This window comes from Vanacampus margaritifer, chromosome 18 (assembly GCF_051991255.1).
Source record: "Vanacampus margaritifer isolate UIUO_Vmar chromosome 18, RoL_Vmar_1.0, whole genome shotgun sequence".
Taxonomy (NCBI): Eukaryota; Metazoa; Chordata; class Actinopteri; order Syngnathiformes; family Syngnathidae; genus Vanacampus; species Vanacampus margaritifer.
In genome coordinates, this window is record NC_135449.1 from 8,250,659 (window position 1) to 8,271,297 (window position 20,639).

Genomic DNA, 20,639 nt, shown 5'->3' on the forward strand with positions numbered 1-20,639 from the left:
GCAAATAAGCCGTTAAAGCTCATCTCCAACCAATCACATTTGTGTTGCTTCACCACAAATTCGCAGTAGGGGGCGTACATCCATTAGCATTCAGTGCTTTGACTGCGATCTGCGTCCCAATACTTTTGTCCATCCAGTGACAATCTGAGAAAAACACATCTGTGCAACAGGGGGCGCAGTGGAGCGCAATTGTTGTCCGCTGCATGTGTTGCGCACGTGTTGGCAACGGCGAAAGGTGCAATTAGCGTAAAGATTGCATGTTGGTGTTTTATATCTTGTGTTTATTATTTGCTTTGTGAACCCTCAGACAATGGACAAATTCCTTTGACAAAACACTTTCAAGACAATGCCAGGCGGTGAGAGTGAAATGTATTTAGCGGAATAAAACGAGTCCCTAGATACATGTTGTTTAGAGATTTGACGGTTTGGTATGACGTCTTTGTTTGAGAATCATAAATAATAAAAGTGATTATTTACAGTGTGACAAACTGATGATAAAGCCATGAAATGCTTCAAATATTTGTTTTTGTTTTTAAATTTGATTATTTATTGTTCTTATAATTAGGAATGCTAAGAAGCAGCACTGTGTAATTGTGGTTAGTATTTCTGCGTCTTCTGAGGATCAGGGTTCAAATCTTGTCTGGAAACGTTCAGTACTTAAAGAAAGGTTAAGTTAAAAAAAAAATCTTTACAATACTGTGCTTTATGTGCCCCCACTAGTCTAAACACGGTATTCTGATTAATATTGCGTTTGTTGAATATTAATTAAGCAGAAAAATCCACCATAATATAAGGGGGCGGCCATTTTAACATTATACCGCCCTCTGCTGCCGACTGAAAATGACATCACAGTGGCTAAGGGCTCAGCTAATGACCAATCACGGCCCCACCTTCTGGGCTTGGTGATTACATTCATTTAATTTGATTTACTTTTCAAAATGGTTTAGCCCTACGTTAGTCTCCTGCGCTCTCGCCAGCCACCTTTGACGCCGTCCTCGTCTTCTGGCCGCAAACATCTGCCTCCAATTGATGGCAAGTCGAGCGAGACCGAGTCGTACACACAACTTGTGTATGGTGTTTGTTTTACGCCGTTGGACGCGCGGGGCCCACCAGTGAGTGCCCCACCGGCGCCAGGAAGGGCCGACATTATGAAACAGCGCAGCGCCATTTCCTCCCAAGTGGACTTCCTGGTGGCTTGCAGGTTTGTTTTTATTCCTGACTCGGATTCTGATGCATGTTTGAATGCTCACAGCGCCACCAGTGGGAGCTGTGGGCAAACTTTTGTGCTCAAGGGTTGTTGTTTTTTGTTTTTTATCATGTCAAAATACTGGATACAAAATATTGGAATGAAATAATTAATCATTTTTATTTTTATTATTATATTTTGTTTACTTACAGTTAAATTTAATGCAATATTTTGATGTATATGAAAAAAGCTTGTTACCATTTATTTATTATTTACAATGAATACTTTTGCATTAATTTAGCTGTTTTTACCCAAAATAGGTTAATTAAAATGTATTTCTTTTTTTTTATTCATTACTTTCATTAATAATTGGTTGATTTCTTTATTGTAAACAAAATTTAAATATTTACCTAATTCATTCATTATATTTGAATTGAAAAAAAAATGAATACATGTTAATTTATTATTAAATATATAAACACATTGATCAATAATTTATTATTTTTGTTCATATACTACCAAATAATTGTTGATTGCATTTAAATCTATTACTGTATACAATAAAATGAGAATGAGTTTTTTAAAAATATTAATAAAATAAAAACATTTACAAATATGTTTTTTAAAGTTTTTTTTAAATAAATTAGTTGTAAACCAAATTAAAAAGAGAATCAAGTAATATTTATTAAAGAAAGAAAATGTATTTATGATTGTTCAATTAAAGTAAATTAATTAAAATAATGATTCATTTGAAAATGTTGACATTATTTACTATTCAAATGTATAAAAATTAATCCAAAAATTGTTTTATATTAAAATATAATTAAAAATATTATAGTATTTAATTAACTATGTTATATGTATTCACCTTTGTAGATGATTATAATTAAAATCACTATAAACTATAATACCATGAGAATTACTTTAAACCAATTTACTTAATTAAATGCTTGGTTAAATGGGCATAATTTGTTCTAAATGATACCATTAAAAAACAAAATATACTATTGCACTATTTTATTAATAAAATAAGTACTTTAACATACGCATTTAAAATATTAAGATTTTTTATTTCATAATTGGGTAATTATAATTAATTATTTAAAAATTAACATGAAGTTTTACTCAAATTGTTATTTTTTTAAACCTTATTCTATAATAACACGGCCCACTATCGAACGCGTCGGCCCCTTGACCACCAACGTTTATGCACCACCGCACCACACGGACAGTTCAAGAACATCACGTACATTCGACTGTCTGCATTCCGACATGGCTGCGGCCCCTCCTGCCGTTTAGCTACGACCGGCAAGGGAGTGCTAACGCTCGGCGAACACTCGCACTCACGTAACACACACTAACAGAGATGCAAACAGGAAGTGTTGACAGTTGATCAATGACAGCTCGGCCTCCTAAATCACATCAGTTCGCAAACACCGACTTGGCCAGCCAAAAGGGAACTCGGGGGGGGGGGGGGGGGGGGATTTGCACTTACAGCTGTGAGCCGCACTAGGAAACCAGACTGGACCGCCGAGAAGCTCGCAACTATTCACCGGATCAATCTTTCTCCATTTTCACACTGTCAGTCAAAGTTTTCCCTGTGAGAATGGATTGGTGAAAAATAAATCAGGGATGGTAATACAAAAGTGTGAAAGGAAAGACAGGAAAGGGGTCATGCCCTTGTGGTTGAATCCTTTGCGGGGTTGTTCTCGGGGTTAAACACAGGGGCGGAGCTAGACATCTTTTCAGTGGGGTGGCCAAAACTTTAAAAATTAAAAATGAATATTTGACTTCAAATGAAGAGCACTGAAACATTTCAAATCTTGCATTCATTTTAGCAGCATTAAACCAGAACATGTGGCGTCACTAATGACGCACAAATTTCGATTATCCACACACTCATACCAAATCAGTGTAACATACATCATTATGGACGTCTTTTTTCCCCCAATGAGGTGGTCCTTCCAGATCATTTTAATTGACTAAGTGGTCTTTGGGCTGCGCCAGATGACACTAAAACGAGCCGTAAATGTGAATAATACAGTAGACTGATGATGAGCCGCTGAATAAATCTTCTTTATGTTCTTGATAACTGTACAAAAAGTTGGCCATTAAAGAGATTTAAAGAATTTGATGGCGTATTTGGCTTCTGTAAGGCGCAAATTCATAAATTGACCACATTAGATACACCTCATATAAATATCAAATGTGAATTATATCTGGGGAGTTTAACCCTTTATTATTAAATTAGTTTATAATTTCAAAGAAGACTATGTCGATTATCAGTGCTGCGCATCAAAATCAAAGCCATTACAAATGATCCGAGTGGCTCAATATGTTACCTATTTTCCTTTATTGTATTGGTGTCAACACAACAACAGGAAAAGAGAACTGTGAAGTTAGTGTAAGTTACTCAGCAAACAAGTCATCCCGCCATCCCAAACGCACTAATCGCTCTTGATTGCGTTAATATTTGGATGGGGAAATTGTCCTTTTCCCCTTCCTTTTGCCTCTTGTTTGTTTTCTTAAGCGCCCTCGTCCTCAGTCTGCGCATGTTTTCAGTGGTAGTGCAGCATGAAGGCTAATTAGTGTGCACACGGCGCGAGTGTGCATGCGTGTGTATGTGCCACTAATGTAGGGGTGAGCAAAGTGTAGCTCGTGGGTCACTAATGGCCCGCGCCGTTCTCTAATCGGGCCCGCCGAGCATTTACATTCAAAAGTGTCCTGTAATATTGAGCTGTATTGTTTTCCCCAACATTACTTTATTTATGGATTAGTTTGTCATTCATTTTTCATCTCAAAATTTTGTTTTTAACTTTTTTTAATTTAAAGTTAAATTTCAGCTTTTTCATTGATTTTTGTAAACAATAGAATAAAAATGTCAGTAAAAATGATAAATTGTGCATACAAAAATCTTAAAAAATTAATAATTAGAACATACGAAATGAATGATAAAGTATAGTAATATAAACAATGTCAATTACGGTTATTTTAATTAAACTAGTAATAAAGACAATAAAAAAATATATAAGTATGTGATATGAATAGTTTATTAAATGATCAGCTGATCAATTGTATTGATATTAATCCTCCTGTTGTATTGCGGGTCAAATTGACCAGTTTGGAAAATCTAAAAATATATATATTTTTTTATGAATGAAAACGGTTTCCCTCTGGGTTTTTTTTCCACTTTCGTTTTATTTTTTATTTTTATGTATATTAAAAACATTGTGCAATATTTTTGGGTGATTAAATATTAGAGCAGGTCATATTGACCCATGAACATTGTTAAGAGGTTAAGAAACAAAAACAGGAGAGTTAAGTAATTCAATCAAAAAGAAAATAGAAAAATAAACACATTTACATGAACAATCATTTAAATTAATTAATAATGGCCAATTAAATTACATTTTTATAAAATTAGAATACAGATCGTGTTGTATTATATTATTGAAATAAACAATTTTACATATCTACAAGTCAATTTAACAACTTTGTAGATTAATTGCTTCATTAATTATCATTAAGCTAAAACCAAATAAGACTTAAAATTGAAATAATGACCCTGTTATTTCCCCATATAGAATTGAATTGCATTTGATGCGTCTCATTGATGTCGAGTGTCAAACACTCGTTTCATTCACACGCGGCTTTGCAGTTGTTTGGCCGAGGCGGCCATGTTTGTTGATGTTGTAGCGAGCCGATTTCAGGCCTGTAAAAGGAGACGTTTGTTTTCTTTGCGGAGCGTTTAGGAAAGGAGTGACGACCAGAATCAACCTCCCCACCCCACCATCCTCTGCTCTGTCTTCGTTTGTCCTGAAATAGCGCTGAGATGGGAGGCGGGAGATAAAACGGGGGAAACATCAGCTGAGTGATGTTTATTGTGTTAGCATGTTTGTTATGCATTGTATGTCCTGAATAAATAAAGAAAAAGAAAGTGGCGGGGGAAAAAAACATACAGAATTACTGGTCACTTGATTAGGTACTCATTCATATGTCCTTAAATGTTGTTTTCCATGCCTGAGATTTGTTCACACACACCAAGTTGACATCTGCTGCCATGACTGACAGCCACGTCACATAGCATAAGGCAGTATTTTGCAAACATCCAATCAGAGGAGTGCAAATGTGAGACCATTTAGCACAACCAATCAGAAGATGGAAAAATGAAAGGCAAGATTTGAAGTGTAGGTGCAGGTGTACCTAATGAAGTGTCCAGGTGTGTAAATTGAGCATGATGGAGGCTGGCGTTTGGTTTAAATGTTGTTTGGGACATTATCTTGGAGATCTGCAGTGTGATTGGCCCAAAGCCTTTAGCGCTCTTATCTGTGCCTTACACTATAATGGCCCACTTCCAATCAAGCTTGTGTTCCTCTGATAGCGCCACAATTTCCTCTTAGTCACCCCAACGGCTCGCTTTGACTTCCTCCCGCTCAGCATGCGCAACGCCCCTCGCTCTCGCTCTCAGCCAATCAGCCGCCAACAAGCGACATGATGTCAACGGCGCGGTGCTCCTAGTTGGCGGCGTTTCCTGCTGACTGGATGGCGTGCTTGAGGAGCGACAAGTTTGGCAGTTTAAACGCCAGCGTGACTGATGACGATGATAATGGCAGTCGGGTTACATCAGCTCAGGTCAGTTGAGGTAATCACATGACACTTTCTAGCAAACCACAGCGTCACGTCATGTTCGCGGCCTTTCAACTCCTCGTCATGTCGCGCTGCGTGGAAATAAAGCAGACTCTGTTCCATCGTTTATTCATTTTTCCATCTTTTTAAATATATTCAGACCTACTCATTTGTTTATTAATCCAGTCATTCATCCATCCATTTGTTGCATCATTCATTACTCCATGCATTCATCCATCACTCCATTCTGTCTGACATAATTTGTTCATCCATTCACCTGTTTATTCACCCAGTCATTCATTAAAAACATTGAGATTCATTCATCCATGCATCTGGTCATCCATTCAATATTTCATGCACTCATCCATCACTGACATTGTTTGTTCATCCATTCACCCAGTCATTCAATAAAAAAGATGGATTCATGAATCCATCGATCCATTATTCTATACATTCATCAGTCACTCGATTCTTTCAGATATCCTTTGTTTATCCATTCACCCGTTTATTCATCCAGTCAATCGTTAAAACGTTGATGATTCATCCATTTCTTCATTCATTCATTATTCCATTTATTCCTCCATCACTCCATTTTTTCCAAACCTCCTTTGTTCGGTCATCCACTCATTCAACCATCTTAACATAAATTCATTCAATCATTCAGCTATCTAGTCATTCATCCATTTTATTGTGCTCATCCAGTCATTCATCTTTGCATCAATTTTCCTCATTCATCCAGCCATCAGTTAATTCTACCATAAAATTCTTTCATTTGGCCATTTGTTCATCCATCAATCCATCAATCTATTAGTCTATCCATTATTTCATACAGCCATTAATTCAACCATCCATTCAGTTATTCATTGATTTATTAACCCATTCATTCAGTCAACGATTCAGTTTGTATTCCATCAGCAATTCATTTGTTCAACAGTCCATCATCCAATCATTTGTTAATTCATCGCTCATCTGTCAATTCATAGATTTCATATTCAGTGTTTCACTCATCCATTCATTCATCAATTAATAAATCCAGCCATTCATCCATCTGAGTCACCATTTTGTATTACATTTGTTCAACAGTCATCCGTTCCTTAATTTGGTAAATCAATTCATTCAGCCATCCATGTTGTTCAACCATATATCCATTCATCTGCTTGTTGATTCAGCCAACCATTTATTCATACATTATATATTATCCATTCAGCCATTTGTATAGCCATCACTCATAGAATGTATGGCTATGTATCTATAAAGATTAGCTAAATTATGCCCATCCGATGGGATAACCAGTCATCCAATCAACTATTCATTCATTAATTCCATGTACCGAATGTCATCGATTCATCCATCCCCCATGAATTCATCCTTAAACTATTTTCCAATGCATCCACCCCCCTTCCAAATCCCTGATGACAGCCCGGACGCAGCTATGCGAAGCACTACACCGCATCACCATTAAAGCCGACTCATCATCTTTTGGCTCGCATTTAGCGCTCTTGCTCCTCCTCGCTGTCATCACGACAACGAGCCAAAGACTTTTAAGGACTCTGGACCTTGAAGTTAGCAAGTTAGCAAGAGGAGAAGTAGTTAGCGGTGTGTCAGTGTCTTCCTGTGCGATGTGCGGAGAGGCACCATGGATTCCCAGGCGACGCCCAGAACAAACAAAGTAGCGAGTTTGGCGTATGCGTGTTGTCGCGTGTGACACACGCACTCACACCAATCATGCAAGGACGGCTCATCCCAGGCCACCGTCAGCGCAGCACTCAGGGGAAATCTTGCCGGGTTCCGCTCGGTTGGGAATCTCCCGCCACGTTCCTGACGTAGCTTCTGGCATGTGACTTTTATGAGCCATGTTGGGAATAGAGTCAAAAATACTTTGTTACTGTAGTTAAGTAAATTTTTCAGGTCCAGTGTTCCCTACTTATTCTACACTGCTTATGTGCACTTGGCAAAGCCTTGTCTAATGTAAAACTATTGCTTTGGCGCCATCTTGTGGTGTTTTGATGCTAAGAAACTGTTGGAGTGTGTTTAGGAGCTTTACTATGGTTTTGCTGCCATCTTGTGGAATCTAGAGGACATTTTAAAACCTGTTAATGTTTTATTTTTGCTCCCTGCATTTGAAAACAGATATCTGTACTTTTACAACTATTTCTGGTTGTGTTTTGTGGCATCCTGAAAACAGAAAGTACAGTATATGATCTGACAAAGAGCATGCAGAAATGTGTACTGTTTTTTTCAGTAGTTAAAAGCAGTTTTGTTGTTCGCGGTGTCAACAAAGTTACAGAAATGTATCGTTTTGATGGCACAAAAATCAGAGCAAATGCTAGCTAGCTTTTTTTCTTCTTCTTCTCAGTACATCGACTATAAAAGTTAAGGGATAGAATTGTGTTCAGATTTTTTTGTTGTGCCTTGTGTATTGTGTTCGCAAAGCTATGGAAACATTGTTATCAGCAAATGCTAGCTAGCTTTATTTTTTTCCTCAGTTCATGGAATAAAAAAAAAGTGTGGATAATTTAGTTGTTGTTATACCAGGTGTACTGTATTTTGCCAGTTACCAGTTGCTAATTTAGCATAACGTTAGCAAAGTTATGGAAACCCATTGTTGTGATGGCATGAAAGCCTGAGCTAATGCTAGCTAGCTTAGTACAAGCAATAAACAAGTTAAATGAGGAAAAGTATGTTCTGTGTTGAGAATGTTTTGTGTTGTTCAGCCAGGTGTTCTGTATTTTTCCATTTATCAGTCGCTAATTCAGCTTTTTTTTTTTTATTTTATTCTAATGCTAACTAGCCTTTTTCCTTCTCAGCAAGCAATAAAAAAGTTACGTGTGAAAATATTTTGTATTGTTGTGCCAAGTGTTGAAAACAGGTACAGTGGTACCTCGGAGTTTGAACACAATTCGTTTCTGTGAAGTGTCCGAATTGTTCAACCTCCGAAACATTTTTTCCCATAGGAAATAATCTAAATGCAATTAATCTTCCATAACACAGCCCTCCCTTTGACACCAGTATCGGTACTTCTACTTCAGTACACCTCTACTGTAGAGTTAGTCGGGGGGGGGGGGGGGGGGGGGGGGGGCAGCGTCGCCATGGCAACTGACGGACCCTAGAGTCAGGTGACATTAAGGAGAACATTGGCGTTCTGGCACCTGCTGCAGGCTCTTTTCAGGGGCGGAATTTAGTCAACTTAGCTCATACAGAAAAACGATTCCAGAACTTGCCTCATCTCTCACATGGTTTTAATCACCTTGTGCTACAAGGTCGCAGGTTCTGAGAGAGAACAGCGGGTTGTTGAACCGCAACTTGTGCCAACAATGAGGAAGAGAGCCATCCAAGAAGAAAAGAAAATTAAATTGAGTATTGATGTATTTATCCACCTATGGCCGCTATCCATGCATCAATACTGCTCATTGGAACGCCACACAAGAAGAAGACACTCCTCAATGTTGTGCGCGGGAAAAAAAAGGGCAAAGCAGCGTGGGAGAAGTCGCTCGGCGTATCGGACACACCAACTCAACAAAAGGAAATTTTCTTTCCCATCTCAACCAGCCGGAACAACCACCGCCGATGTGGGCCTTCACAGCATGTCCATCAACGCCGCTTTCCCTGCTCAAGGCGGGCGCGACGGCATGGATTTGTTTGCATTCTCGCTGGGGTCGGAAGTGTTATTTGGGTTTCAAATTGGTGACTTGAGTTGATGGGAACCATGTAAGGAACCTGACAGACATACAGAAATTTACTAGCAGGTATAATCATTTACACCACAAGGTTAATGACTGATATATATTTTTTTAATACATTTTCGAGCTTCATTAAAGTGTATTGTCAACTTACTTCCCCTGTAATTCCTCAACTTTTCAGGTTTTAATAAGAGAAATATGAAATCAAATGCATATGATTGATAAAGCACACAACAGAATGCCTTTGAAAAGAGATTTTGGCCTTTTAAAAAGTGGTGATCTAATCACTCTGGGGAAGAAGTAGAGCTGCAAGATTGAAATGAAACTTCACAAAAGATGTTCAACTCACTCAAATTTCCCTCGAGACAAAAAAACATTTAAGTACTAAAAAATATATACCATACGGTGCTTTGAAAAGCATAATTTCACTTTAGTTTGTGTCAAGAGTTCTGCATTAACAGAGAAAGACAAAAGGCATACATTAAACAAAAGACTTCCCAAACAGCGCACTGGAATCACAAAGCATCACCATATGGACTTGAGCATAAACAACAAGTACAACCTGGCCGATCGCCAGCCCTCATTTATGATGCATGGTGGATGGGGTTCAATTCCATCCTATATGTTTTTGATAAGATTACACTCTACTTGTGATGACCACATCAAGCATCACCAACAGCAAATATGACCACAAAACCAGACCTCATAATTTAAACCAATAAATAATAGAAGCAATTGCAATCCACAACACATCATTATAGCTGACTTGGCAAAAAAAAAAGTACGCCAGGTGCATGGTATGGGTCGGTTGTGCTTATATATGATATTAATAACATATTGAGGTTTGTATAGTATCGTTTAAATCAATGTGATTAAAATCCACAGTAAATTCTAAAGTCAGCTACGTCATGTATGTCATGAGGCTTTTGCAGTGTCAATTCTCATCACTCTAATCAAATCGTTTCTTTACTTTTTATCCGTTTTGGTGATAAAGGCCTCAACATTAGTATTAACACAAACATAGCTACTACAATAAAATAGAACAAAAATGTAATTCCAAGAAATGTCTGTTTTGAGAGATCTGCCAGGGCACAATCATTGTGTGAGGTGGGTGGGGGCCCTATCGGGTCCACCCATAGCAACGGGTGTGACTACAACAAACAGCAAAAATAAAGGCAAGCCTTACACTGAAATAAGAACACCAGCAACAATGATAGCGCAAGCGACTGCAGCAGCACCAAAACTAGCAAAAATAAATATACAAAAACAAAAAGGTAGCAAACAATGACAGCAGAAACAATGACAACAGCAACAATAACGACAGTAACACCAGCAGCAACATCAACAACAGCAACAGTAGCAGCAGCAACATTAACAGAAACCACTTCTGTGGCAACACAATAAAAATACAATTAAAAAAAAAACATCAACAGAAAGGAGCGAAAGAATAAGAATAAAGTTCAGTGTTCTTCAAACCAGGGGTGTCAAACTCATTTTAATTCAGCTAAGTGTTAAATTGCCATTCAGATGGACGTTAGTGCGGCTTTTAGTGGGCAAAATTAGCAACAAATGACTTGTATTGAAAATTTGGCAGTGAACGTGTTCTAATCCCACTGGCCGGTTGTGGCCCACGGGCCGTGAGTTTGACACCCCTGCTTTGTTATGTTCAGTTGGATCATTGAAGAGTGTGGGCAAGGTTTGACATCAAGATGGCCGCCAAAACGGAAATGAAATGTTTATCGAGCTGAATGGCCTGTCATTTGCGTGTACTGTATGTGTTTATGTGTGTGTCTACAAGCCCAAATGAGAGAAAAAAAAAGTTGCTCTTACTTTTATGTCGAACGTCTCCCAAACAGGCACGTCACAAGTTCCTCCAAGCAGATTTGCTGATTTTTCTTCCAATGTTGCTCACCAAGCTAATCCAGGGAAGGTCATCGTTGATATCCATCAAGTGTACTTTTTTCTCATCTTTTATTTTTTTCTCCTGGTTTCTTATTCACTCTTGGTGCCATGCGGCCAAATCCAATTCACCTGTGTGTCACCTTGTAGCTGCTCCCAAATTCCTGTAATGTGTTCCAACATTTCTCACACACCTGTATCCAAATTCACACGAATTTGTCGGCTGCATGACGTCACTCCCGGCGCGACTTGACAGCACGCACGGACTTATAACTGATTTACACTTGAATGGATTGTCTGTCAATGTGCTACTGACAAGCGTTATTGACAATCCATTCATATATATATCCGTGCGTGCTGTAGAGTCCCGTCGGGAGTGACGTCATGCAGCCGATTAATTCTGTCTTGTGAATTTGGACACAGGCACACAGTATTGTAAAAGATCACACACCTGTTTTAAAAGGAAATTTAATGTCCATGCATACATGACAATCATTGATTTGGACCAATATCTTAATTTGAAACCCTAAAACTTGTTGGAAACCTTCCCCTGCCTTCATACGTCAACACTGACACATGCTGGGTAAATGTTTTTCCTATGCTTTAATAAATATTATTTTTTATTATTAACATAACGTGTCTTCTGACGTTTTGGGTGCAGTTACAGTTTGGACTGCTGGCCCGCTCACCTCCTTCCATCACGTTCTACAAGCACATGTTGGATGGAAACCAGTTTGCTTGCAGTGTTCAGTCTCACTTAATCCCCTCTGGCTGCGAGCGAACAACAGTGCCGTGTCCATGTCGTCCACCTCCCAGAGAGGAATTAGGTCATACTTCTCCCCCACAAAAATCATCCAATGATGTATTTTCATGTTCTCTGGGTTGCGCACGTTTCGACATTGTGTCATTTACAGGCTTAATGATGTACTAAAAAAAAAAAAAAAAAAACTGAAAATGAACTGTTAGAGGCACCGATAGAGATCTGCAGCATTCTCCACCAAACACCAGAGTTTACTTACTGGCCACCAGACATAAACACATGGAGGTGGTGTGGGGGTCATTTAGATACAGCGCCATCATTAGGCCCGCTCGGGTTCACTGCCGATGAGTCCCCGTGCGCCCGAGTGGGGAACGGTGCAGGCCAATTACATGTGCTGCAGTCAACTGGCAGCAGAGCAGGAAATGAGGGAGGAAGTGGAGGTGAAGTCTGAGATGCGAGCCAGCCGCCAGCTTTGGATCCAATGCGAGACGCCGAATCACACGATACTACTTTGCCCATGTCCGCCAGGACAACGGTCCATCGGCAATTATTCCATCTGCTAGTACCGCTATTGTTGCATTTAGTGTCCTAAAAAGAAGAAAGTAGAATATGGCATTTTCCACGAAAAAGACAACACTGCATCTGTATTTGGAAAGAAAAAAAAATGTTTTCCTTTAAGGTATGTACAGCATCAAAGTATTTATGTTGCACTTTCCTAAAAAGTAGAGACATTATTGAAGCTGTGCTTTTCTAAAGAGAAGAAAAATATAAATGCTGTACTTTCTTATAAAGAAGACAAACTATCTTAACATTTACACAAAAAAAGAATATAAATATTGTTATTGTACTATCCCTAAAAAGGGGGAAATTATTTAGTAATTTCCTAAAAAGAAGAAAATAAATTGTTGCACACCCCACCCCACCCCCAAAAGGCACACTGCTGATGCTGTTTTGTTTTTTAAAAAAAGAAAAAAACATACTGTTGTTACACTTCCCTAAAAAAAAAGAAGACAAAGTATTTTGTAATTTCCTAAAAAGAAGACAACACTACTGATGACGGACATTTCTAAAGAGAATTATTGATGATGTACATACCTAAAAAGAAGACAAAATATTTGTTGTAATTTTCTAAAAAAAAAAGACACACTATTTTGTAATTTCTTAAAAAGAACAATATTAATGTTGCACTGTCCTAAAAACAAAACATGTTTACTATTGAAATTATTCTTTACTAAGAAAGAAAACAAACTACCATTATTGATGTTGCACTTTCCAAAAAGGAAATGGTGGACAAACTATAAATTACATTTTGGGGGAAATTTTTTATTATTATTTTTTTTTTAAAGAGTTCAACAATTCATCAAAAAATCACATTCAGTCTTTCCTTTACACATATGAAAGTTTTTTTTGAGTAAATAAAACCTTGTCTTGCTTTGTTTGTATTTATTTACTTTCTTTGGCAGCGCATTGAGGTAGCGAGCTCGTTACAAGTTTTATTTTGATATCTAATCGCCGATAAAACCATGCCAGTCCATTCTCACAGTTGACCTTTCAACAGTTGACCTTTCAAGTTCTTACGTGATTCTTTCCATGTTTCTTATTGTTGTGTCTGTTGAGGATGACTATTTTCCAGGTATTAGTCAGACCCCAAAGTATTCCAGCAACCTGTATTTTCATGTTGTTCATGAGAGCGTTCCAAACAAGATGTGTGCGACGTTATCGCTCGCACCGTGTGTCGTGTCCTCAAGGTCAAGCCAGACCAGGACCTGGACCCGCTTCGGGTCATGTGATGAAGACATCCTGGCCCCAAAAATTGAGACAACTCAGTCAAAGATGTGGATCAGCAACCTGGTGATAAGAGCAAAAGTAAGGCCGCCTTGCTCATTTTTTTGTTGCCGTTACGGTTTGCAGATGTCCCCCCGCATTGCGTCCCCCGCGAGTCATTCCTTGCGACTCTCTCAGGGAATCCCACGTCCACTTAGTGTATTGTCTTCATGGAAGACTCACTTGCACCGCTGCGGTCACGCTCGCGCGTCTCAAGACTGGCTGCGGGCCAGAATGTGCAGATTGCTATCGGCCGTTCAGTCATTACAGATGTTCTGTAAATAGCAAGTCGGCGAGAGGAAATATCTCCCATCAAGTCACAACACACACACACAAATAAACACACACATTTGTCAGGATGTGTTATTTAACTGCGGCTATCGATGAAGTTGTTTCGCGGCAGACTTTAACGAGCCTCATGGTGGGTTGCAAAATCATTGAAGCAAAATTCATGTGAAGTGTGAAGTTTTCTGTACTTTCTACTCATTCGCAAGCTCACTCAAAAATTTATATTTTTGGAAAAATTTGGCCAGTTTCAGATTTTCCCACCATGGCTGAAACTGTCTTTAGATTTTTCGGCACAGAGCATTGGGTGTACAGAATTCTCACAATGGAATCATTTACATATAGTGTGTAAACAAACACAGTGAAGCTCAGCCTCTGGCTGTCAGATGTCATGTCGATCATTTAGTATGTCATGGTTTGACAGAATGTGAAACTTTTAAACTGTTTGAAACAGCATTAGATCAGTTCTGCGTGAGAAAACAATTTCCAGTTTCTCTCAGAATAGTAAATGCATAATTTGACTTTCGAAGACTGGGTGGAATTGCATTTTTTTTTTTAACAGTATTGATCTGGCACTTTCCGAAAAAGAAGACAAAATAATGTCGCGCTTTATTTATTGAAAAAAAAAAAGATCATTTATGTTGCACTTTCCCAAAAATTGAAAGATAGTGATGTTGCACTTTCCTAATAATACAAAAAAAGGTTGAATGTTCTTAAAATGATGAAAATATCAATGATGCGCTTTCCTAAATGAGGCCTACAATTGATGCTGTACTTTCTTAAAAAGAAGACAATTATTGATGCTGCACATTCCTGAAGTGATGACACACAAACATTCCTCAAAGAAGAAAAATTGGAGTTGCTTTGGGCTAAAAAGAAAAATATTAATATTGTGGCTTTCTTAAAAAGAAGATTGCGGTTTCACTTCCTTTAAGACCAATTATAGATTATGCCCATTCCACAAATAAGACACATTCTTTTTAGGAACGTGTAACATTGATTAGAAAAGTGCAACATTGATCGTTTGTGTTTCACATTCTTCAAAGAAGGCGAATTGAAGTTGCACTTTCTTAAAAAGAAAAACTATTTATTGCACTTTCCGAAAAGGCCCAATGATTGAACATTCCATAAATGAAGACAAATTATTGATGTTTGCACTGTCCTAAAAAGGCAAATGATTGTCCTGGTGACTGATGTTTTACTTTCATTTTTAAGTACCATTGCATCCCTAATGTTGACGTCGTCTAAGTGGTCTCGTGTGTCCATCCCAGGTGATGTGCAGACACAACCGTGGCGGTCGCGTATACTGTATTATTTGCCGCCTCAGCAGCAGCGCAGGAATGCTTGTGACCCTTTGACAGCACACACAGCAACACACTCCCAGCGGCTGCAAGCACGGTCGTTAATCCCGACAAGCCGGGCGGTTGACGACGCGGCTCCGCTCGCCGGCGTCGCCGAGCTCCACCTGAGTTTACTCAGGGAATTAAAAGAGCTCCTCATGGATCTTCATGTGGTTTCCCTCACATCAGACAAAAAAGGCTGTTTTAGAGCATTTTGGTTTGATTAGAAAATATGGCACGAATGTGCTGCTTTGCTGGCTGGGAAAATAAATGGTCAACCACATGAAGACGTCTTTGTTAAGGTTAAGAGACCACATGTGCGCCACAAAGTGCAGAGAAACAGATGTTGCGCTGCCGTCCCTGCGAGCAACATGGCCGCTTTCTGCCTGAGTGGGGGACTGCAAGCGGCGACGTTCTCGAGTCTTGAGGATTCCGGAACACCAAAAGTTGATGGTATTTGAACCATGTGACATCCGTCAACTTTGGTGCCAGTGATCACTATGTGTACTCTGAAACAATATAAGACCATGCGGACTTAACCGTGTCCATGTTACAAAGTGAAACTGGCTTCGGAGCCTACATTTTCAAAAAAATTGAAGAAACGCAAACCAAAAGCTTTAAACCATAATGGAGCACATTGTGACTTTTTTGTGGCTACTTATAATTGTCAAACCTACTTAATGTCATGTTGCTGAGTGAAACCGTCTTTGTGTGGTTAATTTCCCCAAAATGTAAAGGATTCCTGGAAATGACAAAAACAACCCTAAAGTGGCCACTTCAAAACTAAAATGAATGATTTCCTGCGTCTTTTTAAATAGCTTTTTGAGACTTTTTTGTGGGTGTACTCATAATTTACCTACCAAATATGACGACAAATGAAACTGAATTTGGGGGATGGATTTTAAAAAACTTTAAAGACCAACCGAAGTGACACCAAAATGGCCAAGTCTAACTAACATGGCGGACTTACTGTGTATTCTCAGGCATGGCTTCTTAAGAGTTTTTTGTGAGTCTACTTAATATAGACTAACCTACCAAATTTCATGTTGATAAGTGAAACTGGATTTGGGATCTGAATTTTCAAAAATTCAAAGAATTAGCAGAAAAAAACTACCCCAAAAAAATCCAAAAGACTACTAGAAAGAACCAAAATGGCCCAAAAATGGCCACGTCAACCAACATGGAAGACACACTGTGTATTTTTGGGCATGGCTTCTTGAGACTTTTTTTGTGGATCTGCTCATTATAGACATGCCCACCAAATTTCATGTTGATAAGTGAGTGGACATGCCCACCAAATTTCATGTTGATAAGTGAAGCTGGATTTGAAGGCTGATTTTTTATTTTTTTTAATCCAAAAGACTACTAGAAAGAACCAAAATGGCCCAAAAATGGCCACGTCCGACCAACATGGCAGACTCACTATGTATTTCTGGACATGGCTTCTTGAGACTTTTTTGTGGACCTGCTCATTATTGACAAGTCCACCAAATTTCATGTTGATAAGTGAAACTGGATTTGGGGGCTGAATTTTAAAAAAAAAAAATCAAAGAATTAGCAGAACAAAACTAAACTGCCCCAAAAATGGCCACGTCAACCAACATGGAAGACACACTGTGCATTTTTGGGCATGGCTTCTTGAGACTTTTTTGTGGATCTGCTCATTAGACACATGCCCACCAAATTTCATGTTGATAAGTGAAACTGGATTTGAAGGCTGATTTTTATTTATTTATTTTTTTAAATCCAAAAGACTACTAGAAAGAACCAAAATGGCCCAAAAATGGCCACGTCCGACCAACATGGCAGACTCACTGTGTATTTCTGGACATGGCTTCTTGAGACTTTTTTGTGGATCTGCTCATTATAGACAAGTCCACCAAATTTCATGTTGATAAGTGAAACTGGATTTGGGGGCTGAATTAAAAAAAAAAAATCAAAGAAATAGCAGAACAAAACTAAACTGCCCCAAAAATGGCCACGTCAACCAACATGGAAGACACACTGTGCATTTTTGGGCATGGCTTCTTGAGACTTTTTTGTGGATCTGCTCATTAGACACATGCCCACCAAATTTCATGTTGATAAGTGAAACTGGATTTGTGGGCTGAATTTTAAAAAAAATCAAAGAATTAGCAGAACAAAACTAAACTGCCCCAAAAATGGCCACGTCAACCAACATGGAAGACACATTGTGCATTTTTGGGCATGGCTTCTTGAGACTTTTTTGTGGATCTGCTCATTATAGACATGCCCACCAAATTTCATGTTGATAAGTGAAACTGGATTTGAAGGCTGATTTTTTTTTTTTTAATCCAAAAGACTACTAGAAAGAACCAAAATGGCCACGTCCGACCAACATGGCAGACTCACTGTGTATTTCTGGACATGGCTTCTTGAGACTTTTTTGTGGACCTGCTCATTATTGACAAGTCCACCAAATTTCATGTTGATAAGTGAAACTGGATTTGGGGGCTGAATTTTAAAAAAAAAAAAAATCAAAGAATTAGCAGAACAAAACTAAACTGCCCCAAAAATGGCCACGTCAACCAACATGGAAGACACACTGTGCATTTTTGGGCATGGCTTCTTGAGACTTTTTTGTGGATCTGCTCATTAGACACATGCCCACCAAATTTCATGTTGATAAGTGAAACTGGATTTGAAGGCTGATTTTTTTTTTTTTTTTTTTTAAATCCAAAAGACTACTAGAAAGAACCAAAATGGCCCAAAAATGGCCACGTCCGACCAACATGGCAGACTCACTGTGTATTTCTGGACATGGCTTCTTGAGACTTTTTTGTGGATCTGCTCATTATAGACAAGTCCACCAAATTTCATGTTGATAAGTGAAACTGGATTTGGGGGCTGAATTAAAAAAAAAATCAAAGAAATAGCAGAACAAAACTAAACTGCCCCAAAAATGGCCACGTCAACCAACATGGAAGACACACTGTGCATTTTTGGGCATGGCTTCTTGAGACTTTTTTGTGGATCTGCTCATTATAGACATGCCCACCAAATTTCATGTTGATAAGTGAAGCTGGATTTGAAGGCTGATTTTTTTTTTTTTAAATCCAAAAGACTACTAGAAAGAACCAAAATGGCCCAAAAATGGCCACGTCCGACCAACATGGCAGACTCACTGTGTATTTCTGGACATGGCTTCTTGAGACTTTTTTGTGGATCTGCTCATTATAGACAAGTCCACCAAATTTCATGTTGATAAGTGAAACTGGATTTGAAGGCTGATTTTTTTTTTTTTAATCCAAAAGACTACTAGAAAGAACCAAAATGGCCACGTCCGACCAACATGGCAGACTCACTGTGTATTTCTGGACATGGCTTCTTGAGACTTTTTTGTGGACCTGCTCATTATTGACAAGTCCACCAAATTTCATGTTGATAAGTGAAACTGGATTTGGGGGCTGAATTTAAAAAAAAAAAAAATCAAAGAATTAGCAGAACAAAACTAAACTGCCCCAAAAATGGCCACGTCAACCAACATGGAAGACACACTGTGCATTTTTGGGCATGGCTTCTTGAGACTTTTTTGTGGATCTGCTCATTAGACACATGCCCACCAAATTTCATGTTGATAAGTGAAACTGGATTTGAAGGCTGATTTTTTTTTTTTTTTTTTTTTTTAAATCCAAAAGACTACTAGAAAGAACCAAAATGGCCACGTCCGACCAACATGGCAGACTCACTGTGTATTTCTGGACATGGCTTCTTGAGACTTTTTTGTGAGTCTGCTCAATATAGACATGCCCACCAAATTTCATGTTGCGAAGTGAAACAGACAACTGGAGTTTTCCCAAAAACTGTGGGTGGGAGCTACTGAGCTTAATAATGATAACTACATTACACAGTCTGAGGATGATCTGCATGTATGTCCTCACTTCATATGTTCAGGTGTGTCCCACATTGGTGGTCTGTGTATGTGTGTGTGCACAGCCTCAGTGTGAGAAGCCGGCCAAGTGTTATTGTTCACGTGGTGGGCTGGCCATGAAGCACTCCCACTCCTCAAATAATGGGAACATTAAATATTTGGCCCAAATTATAATCATCCATTTCCTGGACTAATCACAGGAACACTGAAAGTAAGCAAACGTGCCGCCAAACGATGGCATTTAGCGATTGCGAAGGTCGGCGCGCCCTCCTTGCGGCGGGACGTAACTGTCAAAGTCAGCATCTTCAGCGGAAAGCGTGCCATGCGGATCCTTCGCCCGCGCCAGATGCAGCGTGAGGATCAAAGAAGGAAGGAATATAAGACTATAAACACGTGGACGGCCGCTTGCGTGTTAAATGGAGTCGCTCCAAGTCCGTTCACAACTTTCCTGTTTACACCAGGCGAGAGTGGCCTCGGACCGCCGGGCGAGAGATTGGGCGAGAAGGGCGGGTTTCAAGTCATGAGAGGAGGATTTTTTTTGTTTTGTTTTGTGATAGAACAATAGAAAATCTGACTACTAAGTCACTGAAAACATGACTAATGTAAAAATAAAAACAAAAATAAAAAATGCATTACTTACTTATTACTGTAAAATTAAAACCCAAAGTTGCACAGAAAAATGAAGTGAAAAAAAAAAGATTTTAAATTCCCCTAAAATTGTGGAACTAATAAAATATTACTACCGTAAAACCCCTAAATTTGCGCAGATTAAAATAAAACTACGGTAAACCCCTAAAAAATCCACAGGTAAAAATAAGACTACTTTACATCAGCTAAACTTACAGTTAAAAAAAAACTTCAACGCTCCACAGGCAAAAATAAGATTACCGTAAAAACTCTAAAAGTTGTACATGTACAAATAAGACAACAGTAAATCATTCCACCCAGAATTGCGCAAGTAAACAACCAAAGAAAAACAACAACAAAGTTCATCTGGGTCCAGTTTGGGACCACAATCCACCTATTGAGCACCTCTGTCCTCTGAATTTCCATGAACCGAGTCGAGAGGCGTTCCGCTCGGGTCTCGCCTCAGCCCACCAGCACAATAACAGTATTCATGTTTAACTGCAGCTGGCTGGCAGCGCTT

The 20,639-nt window shown here is 38.8% G+C and overlaps 1 protein-coding gene across 1 annotated transcript in view; it reads right to left on the reverse strand.

Moving 5' to 3' along the window:
- Positions 1–11,625, reverse strand: part of meox1 (mesenchyme homeobox 1) — a 30,476-nt gene extending 18,851 nt beyond the window's left edge. The window contains exon 1 of the transcript XR_013289240.1: positions 11,323–11,625. The gene's annotated coding sequence lies outside the window, so the exon portion shown is untranslated. The remainder of the gene's footprint in view (positions 1–11,322) is intronic.
- Between the last annotated feature and the right edge of the window lie 9,014 nt (positions 11,626–20,639).